The sequence below is a fragment of the Geotrypetes seraphini genome, chromosome 6 (genome assembly GCF_902459505.1).
Source record: "Geotrypetes seraphini chromosome 6, aGeoSer1.1, whole genome shotgun sequence".
In the NCBI taxonomy this organism is placed as follows: Eukaryota; Metazoa; Chordata; class Amphibia; order Gymnophiona; family Dermophiidae; genus Geotrypetes; species Geotrypetes seraphini.
The window spans coordinates 185,569,459-185,582,545 of record NC_047089.1 but is presented as its reverse complement, the minus strand read 5'-3'; the positions used below and the strand labels follow the sequence as shown (position 1 = coordinate 185,582,545).

Here is a 13,087-nt window from a genome sequence, read left to right as displayed (position 1 = left end):
GAAGCAGCGCAGGGCTCAGAGAAGGGGCAGGACCGCCGGCAGAGGAAGCAGCTGGGCTCACTGGTGTCGCGAACCCACGGTAGGCTGCTTCTCTACCGCAAACGGTGCAGGGGGGCTGGGGGATGAATCGGACATCGGGGGGGTGCGAGTGGTCCTTCAGGGTGGGGGGCCAGCGGTCCTTCGGGGTGGGGCATTAGGCTTTCAGGGTGGGGCGGGCCTTCAAGGGGGGGACAGGACTTCAAGGGCAGGGCGGCGAGAAGAGAGTCGGGGCGGCAAGCAGCATGCGCGGTATACGCGTGGGCGCGCTATACCAAAATTTTCTTATATAAATTCCTTGTTCCTGAACGCTATACCCGTGTGCACGTTGTACACGTGTGCGCGTTATATGCGTGAAAATACGGTACATAATATACAGTGATTATATATTTGCTATTTTAAGGTGCAATTCTATAAAGAGCAACAAATGTTAGGCACCAAAATGCTGAACTTTAAGGTCAATTACTAGGCCAAAAGGACAGCCTGAAACTGGACATGGTATCCCAGCACAGAAAAACAAAGACACTGCTTGTGGTCCTTGCTGATGCGAATATGGGTGGAAGCCTGAGTGGTCCCTCATGAGGATATCTGTTGGGCAGCAACTTGATTGGTGCTATATTTTTTTGTAAAGTATTACAGACTAGATGTGCTAGCCAGTGCCTATTTGGGCTTTGGCGGGACATCATTCAGGAAGCCTTGTCTTCCCTTATCTTGTGAGTTTGTTTGGATGTATCCTGCTTTTTAAGGATTTTACAGTCCAGATGCTATGGAAGGTGAAATTTGGTCACAGTTAATTTTCTTTGCTTTGGACAGGGCATACAGTCCTTAGACCCTCCTAACAGAAGACTGTGGCTACCAGGACTCTTGGGGTTATCTGTCTTCTCTCTAGTGCTGTTTCTAAGTAAGTAAGTACAGTAGACTCTCAGTTATCCGGCATCCATGGGGATTGGTGGATACCATATAATTGTAGTTTGTGGTTGCTTGAGAGTTACTGTAAAAATAGTTTTGTTTCCCTTCCCACCTCAGTATCGTCCCCCCCCCCCCCCACACACACACACACTTGTAGGTCCAGTATCTGTTCTTCCCTTCTTTATTGGTCACTTTATTTCTCTCCTTCTCCCCCTACTTTCTCTTCCTCCCTTCTCCCCCACACTCTCCCTCCCATACTAGAAGTAGCAGAGCCAGTCCTGACAACCCTCCCTCCCTCCCTCTGTTCCTTGAAGTAGCAAAGCTGTCTGACAACCGTTCCATTCCCTGAAGCAACAGAGTTGTCTGACAACCCCTCCATTCCCTGAAGCAGCAGAGCCAGTCTGATACCCCCCCCCACCCCCCCGTTCCCCTAGGCAGCAGAGCTGGTCTGACAATCCCCCCTCATTCACTATTCAGTATTGGCAACCAGTGAGTACAGAAAGCATGGGTAAACAGGTTGCTTCTGGCCAGCCCTGGCAGGGCCTTTCTCTGCTGCATCAGAAGTGATGTGGCAGAGGAAAGGCCCTGCCGGAGCTGGCCAGAAGCAGCCTGTTTACTGGCACTTCCTCTGCTCACCGGCTGTCGCTACTGCTTTGGGTGAATAAGGGACGAAGGGAGGTTGTCAAACCAGTTCTGCTGTTTTATGGAGGGAGGGGAGTTGTTAGACCAGCTGTGCTGCTTCAGGGAGCGGAGGGATGGAAGGAGTTGTCAGACCAGCTCTGCTGCTTCAGGGAACAGAGGGAGGGGATTGTCAGACCGGCTCTGCTGCTTTGGTGGGGGGGAATTGTCAGAAGCCTGCTGCTTCAGAAAGGGAGGGAGATTTCTGTGGCTGCCATGATGCTTCAGGAGATTTGTGGCTACCACTGAAGTCTCTGGGGCTGGAGGGAGTGCGGGAGGGGGAGGGGGAGGATGTTGGGTTAGGATCACTACTGTAGATGTTGTCTGAGAAGCATGAGAGACTTTTTAAAAATTATTATTTGCCATCAATTTTTTTTGCTGGTTGGCTGAGATTCTACTGTAAATAAATAGAAAATGATTCTTTAAAGCTGCAATAGTTGGTGGAGAATGGATTTGCTTTCTAGGACCTTCCACTGCTTTGGCAGAGTCATACTGGAACTGTTATATGAGAACCAGCAGGTTAAACCAGTGATGTTACTGGGAAAGATCAGTTTCTCTAGTTTCTTCTGCTGGCATGAAGGGATAACACCTTCTTTTTAAGGATAGTACAGCCCAATTAAAAGAAAGGAAATCAACAAGTCTATGTGCATAACTGTGTGCCCCACTTTGCACAGATTTCATCCACGTGTATTCCCACCTTCACACTAAGTGCAATCGAATTTAGATTCCATTTTATAGATAGCACATTGCCAGAATATTACCATTTACACATATGCATATGAGCATATGGTATATGCTGGTTTTGCTGATGAGTTTTTCACATCTAAATGTTAGTGCTTTCCTTATAGAATTGTATTCTAAATTAAATAATACACACTACTATGAAAAACAAAATGATACAAAAACCTATCCATCTCTATCTCTTGCTATTTCAGTGCCGAGACTTATAACCGTACACAGTTCTGCTAAAGCATCTCAATCTGTGCACAGCTGACTGAAAGGGATCACTGATATAAACTGGATATACTGATCTCAGGCCTGCTATACAGCACCCCCTGCTTTTTTATCACGGAGATATCAAGGTATATTAGCACTGGGCTGGTACAAGGCTTGCATCCCTGAATAATGAGAATCAAATAGTACCAGATCGCTTACTGTTGTGCCATGGTAATTGTTTATGGATCAACAGAAATTTAAATTACTTGGAGAAATATCCTCTTGAGTGGGCCGAAGGAACAGAAGGTGCAGTACTGACACCCACGGCATCAGTCCTAGTTATACACAGCCCTCCATCCATGAGCAGAACAAGGAATTTAGAGAGAAGAAGACAAGATTAATATATACTCTCATAAGAATAGCCTTACTAGGGCAGAACAATGGTCCATCAAGCCCAGTAGCCCGTTCTCATGGTGGCCAATCCAGGTCACTAGTACCTGGCCAAAACCCAAGGAGTATCAACATTCCATTATCTCAGAGTAAGCAAGATTCCAGAACCCCAGATAGTAGCAACATTCCTTGCTACCAATCCAGGGCAAGCAATGGCTTCCCCCATGTCTTTCTCAACAGACTATGGACTTTTCCTCCAGGAACTTGTCCAAATCTTTCTTAAAACCAGGTACGCTATCCGCTCTTACCACATCCTCTGGATATATAGGCAATGCACGCACACACATAACTCTGTTAATGCTCGGCTGTACAGCTATATGAGTACATGTTGCTCCATGCTCCTCTTCTCTGTAGGACTGTATAAAGATTTATAATATTTGTATGTAGCTATTTTATTTTATTTTATGTTATTTATTTATTAGGTTTTATTTACCACCTTTTTGAAGAAATTTACCCAAGGTGGTGTACAGCAAGAACAATCTGGATGTAGGCAATAAAGCAGTAAAATATATTCAAATAGTACATAGTATGCTTCTTACAATGTGAACAGCCCTAGGATTCTCCACACTTTTCTTCCTCCCACAGGAAAAAGTGAAACATTTTTCCCCTCAAAGAAAATGAACAGAAACATCAGTTGAATACTTAAAAACAAAGTTTCTATGAAAGCCAACATTATGTACTTTTATGCATGGGCCAAACATATTGGAGACAAGCAGGTAAATTCTTTCTATCTATCTATCTTCTGTGTGTAGGTGCATTTTTTTTTTCTTTTAAAATTTACTTCAGCAGTTTCCTTTTGCTTTGGTGCTTCTGGCTCAACTGGAATTAACATGGCTGTTATGCCATGAATCTTCATTCACAACCACCAGAGGGCTTCCCTGTTTTAATCCTCCCCACCCCAGCCCTTAAAACACTTTGATTGGGGAGCAACCGACTGTAGCAGTCTCTGGAAGCTAGTTCTTGTACACCCTGAATCCATTTGTCTGATATTGCTGTAGTGCACTATTTGGGATGCCCCAATTCACCTCTCCATGCCCACAAATCCGTTTCTATCACTTTAATCCCCTCTGAATGTAAATGCTGTTGCATCCTTAGCACCAGCTGGGATCAAGGATTCAAAGTCAGGTTTGGGACTTCTAACATGATCTCCCAGGAGGCAGCTGACAGTGCTGCAGGGTTACAGTGTGTAGGGTTACCAGATGTCTGGGAAAACCTGGACATGTCCTCTTTTTAGAGGACTGTGTGGGATCCCGGCTGGATTTTCCAAAACCCATCAAGCTTCGGCTGCATCTGAAGAGCATATGAGCATGTGTGGATGATATCACACAAATCTGCACATGCTTCAGGTCCTCTAGACCAGTGGTTCCCAACCCTGTCCTGGAGGACCACCAGCCAGTCTGGTTTTCGGGATAACCCTAATGAATATGCTGAGAGAGATTTGCATATAATGGAGGTGACAGGCATGCAAATCTACTCCATGCATATTCATTAGGGCTATCCTGAAAACCCGACTGGCTGGTGGTCCTCCAGGACAGGGTTTGGAACCACTGCACTAGACTCGGCCAAAGCTTGTTGGGGGAAGAAGAGAGGAGGTTTGTGGGGGTGGGGCTGGAGACTGAACTGGGAGAAGCTGGGGTGGAATGGGACAGAGCCGATAGTGGAACTGGGCGGGGCTGGAGTGGAACAGGGCGGGGCTGGAGGCAGAACAGGGTGGGGCTTTGTGTCTGGATTTTTGCTGCCCAAAAAATGGTAACCCTACCTATGTGGCCACGTTTACACAATGGTGTATATGCATATGTGCCTGTTCATTGTTTGGTGCGTGGAGTGGCCTCCCAGTAGAACTGATAGAATTCAGGAAGGCCATAGAGGATCCCTAATTGCAAAACAGTGGAGGCATAGCTAAAGATCCGTTGTCATCTATGTTTATTTTAACACAAAGGAATTTTGCCAGACTAGACGTCCCTTATCCGCCATTCTGTTCTGTGATTCTTTGCTTCACTAGTTGATAATTATGGAAACTATCCCTTCATTTCTGATAAGTGAAAAGTTGTATTGAAAAGGCAGCCTTACTGTGACATATCAACATGATATTGACAGCACAAGCAATCTGGGGCCACTAGAGAGTCCTGTGTGGAAAGAATTGAACATAAACACTAGATGAAGTCTTGATACATGATCTATAGAAACTGTAATGTTGTTATATGAGCACCACAGAGAGATGAGAAGGCAGACAGAGGTTTGTATTAAAATTTCACAATTTATTAAGCAAGATTGAAGGGCTGAAAACAGAATGAATAATTAAAGTGCTTGGAGTTTTCTGCTATAAAAAAAAGTCATGTCTCCTGAGCTTTTGGCATTAGGAGAGTACTTGTGGTAAAAGTAGCTGCAGTTCACAAGTCCTGTTGTTCTCTTAGCCCACGTTAAACAAAAATCAGGGCACAATCACCTGCAGTGACTTCTGGTTTAATGAAATAATAAAGGATGCTGCTGAGCAGGAGTGAGATGCATTGGCAGAGATGAATGTGTGGGTCTCGGTACTGGAGTAGCAGAGGGTGCTGCAGAGCAGGACTGAGGTTTATTCACACCACATATTTATTTAAAAATTTATATACTGCCTAAATCTAAGCGGCTCAAAGGGCAACATATATAATATAAAACAAATCAACATAAACAGGTTCTTCTAGATCAGTGTTTTTCAACCTTTTTACAACTATGGACCGGCATAAATAAAATAATTATTCTATGGACCGGCGGTTGAAGAACACAGGGCTAAGTCGTGGGCCAGACCCCGCCCATCTCTACCCAATCTCCACCCCAGACCCTGCCCCCATAATAGTACTAATTGCACCTTGCACGTCCCATGCCTTATCTGGAAGCCTTCCCTCTGACATTGCAACGCCAGAGAGAAGGCGCAGGATGCCCGTAGGAGCCACTGCCCGTGGCTTTGTGCACTGAATCAGTTAGGAAGAGGGAGCTGGCTCAAAGATAATGCCGCATCGATCGCACCGTGGACCGGCGGTTGAAGAACACTGTTTTGGACCTGATGCATGTGCTGGCCCTGTGGACCGGCAGGAAATTTCGGTGGACCGGCACTGGTCCATGGACCGGTGGTTGAAGAACATTGTTCTAGGCCTCCTCAGCATGCTATACAGTACACTCCGCATGATTTGCCTAGATGTTACATGGATGGCAGTTCATAAAACCTCTAATTATTGTGCCCAGGACCTGAATGGCAGGGTGTGACATGCATTAGGATTGTACACAGCCCCATTCCTTAGCAATTTCTCTGCCTGTCTTTCATGAAAATTGTTTAGATTTCTAGTCAGGCTGCTTTTACCTGCAGGTCTTCAGTAGCAACGACAAAGAAAACAGAAACTACCCAGCTACTCTCTGCAGATCAAGTGCGCCAACTCTTCCTGAAGCTCTCCTCTCCTCCCTTCATTCTCTAAGAATTCCTGCAGGGCTGATGCTGATTACAGAGTAGAGAATCTTACTGCATGCCTGCTATATAAAGCCTTTCTCTTTCCTGAAAGTTAGGGCTTCTGGTTAGCACAGTGCTTCCTGCTTCACATTGGGAGGAAGGGAAGACCCTGCCCTGTATTTCTTTTGCTTGTGGGTTGAAAATGTGGGGCATTTAGTTTTCTTGAGTCTTTTGTTTCTGTCCTACCGTGTTTCCCTGAAAATAAGACAGTGTCTTATATTAATTTTGGATCCAAAAAAACACACTATGGCTTACTTTTGGGGATGTCTTATTTTTTTCATGTACAACAGTCATCTCTCCCTTCTTCTCCTCCACCCCAATTCTTCCTCTTTTCTTTCTCCCCCACCCCTATGCAGCATCTTTCTTCCCCTCTCACCCATCTCTTTGTGCAGCATCTTTCTATCTCTCTCCCTCCCATCCCCCTGTGCAGCAGAACCCCACTGACCCTCCCATCGTGAGACTGACATACCTTCGCTCCGAGGCCTTCTAAAGCAGCAGGGGTGAGGGTTGCTGAATTGACAAGTCTGATTTTTTCAGCAAATCAGGCAACACTAGTGTCAAGGAAGGAGTCAGGGAGTGTCGGGGACATTTTGCGGGGGCTTCATGGGTCTATCTTAACTAGGGCTTATTTTGGGGGTAGGGCTCATATTAGGAGCACCTTTAAAAATCATGCTAGGGCTTATTTTCGGGATAGGTCTTATTTTCGTGGAAACAAGATAGTTAGGCAAATGAGGGAATATTTTTCTACCTCAACTACCAATGAAAAGGTGCAAGCTAAATCCAAATAAAATAATAATAATAATGAAAGAGTATTCTTCTCTTCCCTCATTTTTTTTTTTTTGCTGGCAGACTTTTGAACCTGCTAGAAAGTAAAAACTACATTAGGCCAATATTCAGAAGATCTAGGATCCTAAATTAAGGAGTTAAGATTTATAAATCTAGCAAATAGGAAATGTTCATTCTCTGAGGACAAGCAGGACATATGTATCCTTACACTTGAATAACATTATCCCTATGTAGCCCAGTGCACTATAACTGTGAGAGGCATTTGGCAGTGGTTCCATTATGCATGCCATCCTGCCCAACGTGTAAGTTTGGGACTCTAAGTTTTGGCTTTTTCATAGAGCAGGGAGGTTGCATCTGGCTGATTTCATCTCAAAGATTTTTTTGTCTCGTAAAATTGTGCCTTCCCATATGGGTATTTTTTTGTTCCCTTAGTTATGTTCTTTCTTCCCAGTAGTTCCTTATAGTTTTCTTAGTGATTTTCAGAATATTTAAGTTTCCTTATTTTTCACAGCTCTTAGACTGGCACACTATGCTTAATTTGAGGTAAGCTTCTTGTTGGCTTCACCATTGAGCCCTTTGATTTAGCCTTGATTCTCTTTGCAATGTCCCAGAAGATTTAAGAGATGCACCCAGTGCAAACAAATAATATCCAACACTCACCTGCACAATTGGTATGTGGAGTGCTTGGATCCTGACCATGACCTATCTAACTATGTTCTCTGTTTTAAAATGCAGAAAAGAACACAGAAAGTGTGTCAGGCCCATCAGAGGGAACTTTTAGAACCTCAAAATCTGGTCCATCAACATTGGAAGCACTGACTCCACTGCCAGATCACTGTCCAACACTGGGAGTACACTGGCATCAAAGAGGTCTCCCTCCCTCCCTCTGGGACTGGTCTGCATCAGCCTTGACACCAAGGATATGTTGAATTCAATGTCATCCTCTTCAGCACTGAGGGACCCCAATGTCCGGCATTGGGTGAAAGCCAAGTAGCATCTACATCAATCCTTTTCAATATATGGTGATAGGAGCTTTGGGACATTGGTGTCGCTGGCACCCAAGAAGTAATGGTGCCCAAGAAGCAATGGTGTCATTGCCTCAGCTCTCATGCAGCCTGGACCCCCACTTCTGATACAGTGCTGACACTGGCCCCAGCTTTACTGATGTCTGTCCTCTATGACCGATTCCGGGCCATGCTGAGGAACGAGTTAACAAGCTTGCTACAGCTCCAGAGTGCTCAGGCATCAAAGGCACTTGCTCCAGCAGTAGCATAGCCACTTGAATTCTGAGACCCATGCAATGTCTGTGATGCAGTCCCCACCTCTCTTGTCTCAAGAGGTACTGGTATCAGTATCACCTCATGGATGTCTCCACTCAACATTGGAAAGGAAGCTCCCTCAAAGTTGAGAACAAAGCATGCACCTCGGTGCCTGACCCCAAGGCCTGGACATCCTTCCAGATAGGTGCAGTCTCAGAAGTCCCATCGGGACTATTTTGCTGAGTCTGAGGAAGAGCTGAACTACCTCTCAGAGGAGGGGTTATAGCATACCCTCGAACCCCTCTTCACCTGAGCCCCTCTCATGCACTCATTATGTTAAGGGTGCCATTCCCTTTAAGTTGGAATCTGAGATTGAACCTAGGGCTGAATTGTTCCAGGTCCTAGAGTTTGATTTTGCCATGGTACCAAAGAAGGTGGAGTCTATGTATCTGATCCAGAAAGTTCCTGGATTTGAAATAGCCTAGTTGCTATACCATTCCCTACTGGTCAAATCCACTCTCAAAAGGGCTAGGAGTTCCTGGTCTCATGCCACAATGCTAGTCTCCTACATCCAGGACAACCAGCTCTACATGAGCATTTGCTTGCAGTGTTTGGTATGTAGTATCCTAGACTTTGTGGATACTTTCTCACAGAAGCAGGCTGCTGAGCTTTGCCAGCTGACAAAAAAGCAAAAAAAAAAAAAAAAATGCTGGAAATATTTGGCCAGGGGCGCTTATGATACTTTTGATATTGCATCCACTTTGGGTGTGGGAATGAACAGACTTTCAGGAGAACTAACAGATGTTTCTTGCAGGGGAGATAATCTTTTTCGGGACAAGCTGAAGGAGGTTGCTGACCTCATCAAGAAACATTTTGATACCAATCAGCCCCTCTCAAGGTGGCCTTCTGTGTCTTCTACACCAAAGGAGTTCCTAGTACTCTCAAAAGGGTTAGATTTACTCCTACTACCTGTCCTCAGCAACAACCCCAACCCAATGTCTTCTCAGCAGCATCCACAAAAAGTCACAACCTGCACCCCAGTCAAAACCAGGGATGAGCTTTATTTATTTATTTAACAATTTATATACCACATAAAACTATGAGGTTAATATATTGGTTACACACATAATATCCTAATCGCCCTTTTGTCGCATACTTATATACAAATAGTAGACAGTCACATTATCAATCCAAAGTTTAGCAATAGAACTGCAAAAAATTCAAGATCAAATCTTCATTAACATTATATCATAAAACTGAAACAGGTATAGCAATATTTCATAGGAAAGCATTAACAAAAAGCTGTGTTTTCAACATTTTCTTGAAATTGATCTTTCCAGCACACAATCCAGATTGTAACACCAGTCACTGACATCATTGATGCTCCAATCCTAGCATGCATTATAGACATCCTACCCTCTAAGCTCAATTTCATTGTATTTTCAGATCTTAAGTTTCTTCTAGGTTGGTAAATTTCAAACAATTCTTGAAGTATCCTTGGGGAAAAATTATACAATATCTGATGAATGATTGCAATGATCTTAAAATGCACTTAAAATGCTGAATAGGAAGCTAATGCAATTGTTTTAATATAGGAGATAGCGGGGTGGAACCCCTGTAATCAATCTTGCAGCCAAGTTGATCAACATCTGCAGTGCCTTCAATTTCCCTTTAACAACTCCCAAATATGGTGAGTTACAATAGTCTACTCTACTTAATATTAGAGCTTGGGCCATGCTACAAAAATCAGATGCTGGAAATAATGGTTTTAGTCTATAAAGTAACTGCAATTGCATATAACTCAACTGAATCGTTTTCAAATTTGCTTTCCCATTGTCAGACAGCTGTCCAAGCACACTCCCAAAATGGTCATCTCCTTTTTCACTGGCATTTTCTCCCCCAACACAAACACATTTTCTATCTCAAAGTTATCTCTTTGACCTTTTACTACCATTACCTCTGTTTTGTTGATGTTTAACTTAAAATCATGTGCATCCATCCATCTCACAATCGTTTTCATATATCTTTGTAAATATGATTGTGTGTTGAAGACATTTATTTGGGCAGAGCTTTTAATGGGCTCCAGGAGAGCATAGCTGCTATCAAAGTATTCATCCCAAATGATCTATCAGGCTGAATCTTTTTCAAGAAAGGTGACCCCTTGTAACCTCTGATCAATGGTTTATCCAAATAGTCCGTGCAGGATATGCTCTCAGTTGGCAATAAAGACCTTCAAATTGTTCTCCAAGGGCATCATTACTAAGTATTTGACATGAGCAGGTAGTTCCAGAGGAAATTTCTGTCCTTCTCCAAGCCCATGTGGTTGAGCCTGTCCCACCAAGGCAAGGATTCTTCTATTCCAGGTACTTTTTTTTATTACCAAAACCCCCAAGGAATTTTGTGCTGTCTTAGACCTAAGAGCCCTAAACCAAATGTTTGTTCAGAGAAAAGTTCAGTATGGTTTCCTTGGGTACCTTCTCCCCATGATTTAGGAAAAAAAGATTGGCTATGCTGTCTGGACTTAATTTTCCAATAACCAGAAGAACCTCAGATTGCTAGTAGGAAAGAATCACTACCAGAACTGTGTCCTGCCATTTGGCCTAATGTTTGCACCTAGGGTATTTTACAAATGTCTTGCAGTAGTCGCAGCATCACTAAACAGGAAGGAGGCGCATATATTTCTCTACCTGGATGATTGGCTGGTCAAGAGCATGTTGAAGGAGGGTACTCAAGCACCAATGCAGAGAACTATCTAGGTGTTGGAGCTACTAAGATTTGAAATCAACAACTCAAAGTCCCATCTTCAACTCGTTCAGCAATTGGAGTAGGCTGAGGCAGATATGGTTCCCTTCTTCTGGATCTGTCAACTGTACAGATTGGACTATTTTCCAGCTCTCATCACACAGAACGAGGGGTCTCTTCTGCATCCTAATCTCCAGACCCTTGCCCTCACAGCCTGGAGCATAGAACTTTGATCATTGCATCTGTCTAAGGGTTTCTCCAGAATCTTGCTGGTTTACAGGAAAGACTCCACTAGGAGATGTTACACAATCAAGTGGAGGAGGTTTGCCATCTGATGTAAGAGCAAGGCCATAAATTCACTTACATATACTACACAAAAACTGCTTGAATATCTCCTATACCTTTGTGAGGCTGATTTAAAGCCAAACTGTAAGAGTTCATCTCAGTACAATCAGTACTTATCATCACCATGTAGGGGGTAAGCCCATTTCTGTACAGCCTCTAGTTGTTTTATGAGAGGTAGGCAAAAGTTTTTCTTAGAAATTAAAATGACTTCTGTCTTTGGTGAGTTTTACTTATCTTTGTTCTTCATTCTTCAATGTTCAGGCCTCTTTCCTTCATCTGTTCTTCTCCCTATACCTCTCTAAGTCAAATAAGAGGAAAAATACCCTCACTCCCTATATGTAAGTATCTTAAGTTTACCTATCAGCTCAGGATACAAAAATAGTTTCTATAACTAGAATTCTATCTAAACTAAACTAAACTAAACTGTCATGAGATCTCAATATTGCCCTCACCTACCTGATGAGAACTCCTTTTGAGCCTCTTGACTCCTTTCATCTGAAATATTTGACCTGGAAGGCCTTAATTTTGGTGGCAGTCACTTCAGCTCACAGAGTCGTTAAGCTCCAAGCCCTAGCAGAATACCCAAATTACATAAGATTCCGTTGTAACTGGTTAGTTCACTGCACTCATCCAAAGTTTCTTTCTAAGGTTGTGTTGGAGTTCCTTCTTAACCAGTTAAATATTCTTTCCTAAACTACATGCCCATCCTGGTGAAAGTGTACCTTGGACTGCAAGCGAGCTTTAGCCTTTTCTCTGGAATGGACTAAAGCGTACCCAGCTTTTTTGTTTCTTTTGATCCCAGCAGCTTGGAACAGCCATCGATAGCGCACTTTGTCAAATTGGCTAGCAGATTGCATCTCCTTCTTTTATGCCTAGGCTGAGCTGATTCTTGTGTCATATTTATTTATTTTTTATTTAATATTTATATACCACTTATAAACTAAGTGGTTTACATTCAGGTATTCATGCATTTTTCCCTATCTGTCCTGGAGGGCTCACACTCTATCTAATATTCACATCTAGGCTCCACGACCTCGGTATCAAAGACACAGCCCTCCAATGGATCACCTCATTCCTTCACCAAAGGACCCAAACTGTCCTACTAGGGACACATAAATCCAACCCTAAACCTATCAAATATGGCGTTCCTCAAGGCGCCCTTCTATCCCCCTCCTATTCAACCTCTACATCAAACCCGTCATCGATATAGCCCAAAAATATAAAATCAAAATCCACTCTTATGCAGATGACATCCAGCTGCTCCTCCCCTTAGGCGAAAACCGGCCATCCCAAATTGCTAATCTCGAACTCTGCCTCACTGACATGAAAACTTGGATGTCAAACAACAAGCTTCAACTTAACGCCTCCAAAACCGAACTCCTATGGATCAGAAACAAAAACACCAAATACCTACGACCTACACTAACATGGGATTCCACTCTACTAACGGCAGCAGATCAAGTTC

General features: G+C 43.5%; 1 protein-coding gene across 14 annotated transcripts in view; it reads left to right on the top strand.

Annotated features, from left to right (window-relative positions):
• The window catches only part of CAMK2B (calcium/calmodulin dependent protein kinase II beta), a 385,126-nt gene that overhangs the window by 114,680 nt on the left and 257,359 nt on the right, over positions 1 to 13,087 (top strand). The window contains exon 1 of one of the 14 annotated variants that reach the window (XM_033948507.1): positions 919 to 937. The exons of the other annotated variants lie outside the window; for them this stretch is intronic. The gene's annotated coding sequence lies outside the window, so the exon portion shown is untranslated. Of the gene's footprint in view, positions 1 to 918; positions 938 to 13,087 lie in introns of those variants that run through there. 14 annotated transcript variants of the gene reach the window in all.